Here is a 2,199-nt window from a genome sequence, read left to right on the forward strand (position 1 = left end):
TTTTTTTAATTTGTTTTTTTTCTGCTTTATCTTTCGCATGTGCCTTGCTACATCTTATCAGTCCAATGGTGCTGCCCGGAGAGGGCGGGGAAGGAAAAACCTACCGCAGCCCTGCGTTCTCACAGACCGGTGCAAGGGGTCGGGGCGAAACCAAAATCCCAGTTTAAGGAAAATGCATGGCAGCTGCAGTGATGCTCACACTCCAGCATGCTGCTGCGTCAGTGCTCTGCCTGTTGTGTTTGGGATTTTTTTTTGCAAATTGTTCAGCTGATGAAAATAGCCCTTTTTGTTCTGCTCTTTGTGGGCCTTTTAAGCTTTCCTGTCAGCCATCCCACTTATATAGTGTTCTGGTTAAAAGCTGATGTTGTGTGAGCAAAAGGACGAACAGAGGTGGAAAGAGAAGCTGCATGAAGACAAATGTTTGAAGCAGTCTGTAAAGCCTTACACTAATTACATCTAATAAAAATCAGTGTTTAGTAAAAAGGTTGCTTCAGCACTTCTTTAGTAGTGATGTGAATAGTGATAGTTGTCAGTTTTCTCCAGCAGCTAATTAATTTATTCTTTTTACTTACATTTTTGAGAGCAGATGCTGTAGGAAACTCATTCAGCGTGAGCATAAAAATCTCTGAACATTACTGTAACTGTTAATTACGCTGTTTGTTGTAGCAGTTACAGGAAACATCAATTAAGATCTTAGCTTATTATTATACACAGAAAAATAATCTTGGCATCATCTTAGAGTTCTTTAAATGTAAATACAGATTTTTATGAAGATTGTAGTCATAAATTCAAGCTTCTTTATATAGGTGGACAGGCAGGTAACCTAGGAGAACAACATAGCTGGCCCCAAGAGTTTAGCTGGGGAGTTTAGAATTAAGTCATTTATACCTCTGGATACAAAGTTACAGAGTAGAGAAGGATATAGAAGAATGTATGGATCCACATCAAAGATTTTTTTTTTGACCATCTTTACACATTTGTATAAAAACCCAGGATATAATTTCAAGATTCTAAAGCTACGTGCAGCATGGGAGTGACACAGAGCCAGACTGAGCTCCTCTGGTTCTCGTCCGAGCAACACCACCAGGAAATTCTTTCCTGCAGAGCTGTTTCAGTGTTTTATTTTGATATAATGAGTACTTGTTTGTCCTTCATTGCCAATAGAAATCTCAATTCAAGAAAAATAAAAAGTACAGTTTAAATCTGAACATGTACCTCTAAGACCAAGATGTGTACATCTGAGGGCTTCTTTCAGCTTTGATACCTCAGTCCTCTACAAAGAACACTGTGATCCTATGCCACTGCCATGCTTGATCATTGCATGTTACTGGCCAGCTGTTCAAATACGTTGTATGGTTTTGGAACAGATGCAGAACAAAGCAAGAAATCTGCTATTCTAAGAATATTTTTCTAGCCTGCCAAGGCTTTGTAATAATGCAAACAAAAACAGCTGAAAGAAATAGTCCAAAAATAGTCTGAGCTAGTTTTATCTTTTGTGTTCTTTACCTACTCTCCCTGTGCAAGAACAGAAGGAGGCAACTTAGAAAAGCATAATGGAAGTCTGTTGCTGATTCTTTTCTTTGTGACATTTTTTTCTGACTTCTTCTTTGATAGTCTGTATTACTTAGACCATAAATATAGCTGAGAAATTCCTGCAGAGATAAGCTTGTGCCATCCTTTCCTACTGTTTCAAGTTTAAAGATACTAAGAATATTCCAGGATTAAGAGATAGGGAGGAAAAAAATGTGGGAAAAAGTACATATCCCAGACTAAATCACAGTAAAAACTATTCTACAAATAGTCCTTTTACAGTAAAATATAGATATGGGAGATTTAGAAGCTATTAGCAGATGCCACAAAGTTGGCATAAAAAAACCTGGATTTTTTCAAGTATCTTAATGAGCCCTTGATCTTGAGTTGGTGAAATTAGGTGAAAAAAAGAATACAGCAATGAAGTAATACAATAAAAAGCAGGAAAAAGTCAGGTAAAATTTCGTTATCCTTTTCCATAGGTATCTTCTAACTAATTGCAGCCAGGTGTAAGCAATGTGTCCCTATTGGTCCCAAAATGTTATCAGGGCTCCCAGTGCACCAACAGCCTTCACGACCTTGACCAGCCTCAGCTGAGGCTTCTGCCCACGCTGCTTCCCAGGGCTGCTGGAGCTCCATTTAAGCTCTGCCCTGGGCCCAGTTCCCCTC

The sequence above is a fragment of the Corvus brachyrhynchos genome, unplaced genomic scaffold, assembly GCF_000691975.1.
Source record: "Corvus brachyrhynchos isolate BGI_N302 unplaced genomic scaffold, ASM69197v1 scaffold97, whole genome shotgun sequence".
NCBI lineage: Eukaryota > Metazoa > Chordata > Aves > Passeriformes > Corvidae > Corvus > Corvus brachyrhynchos.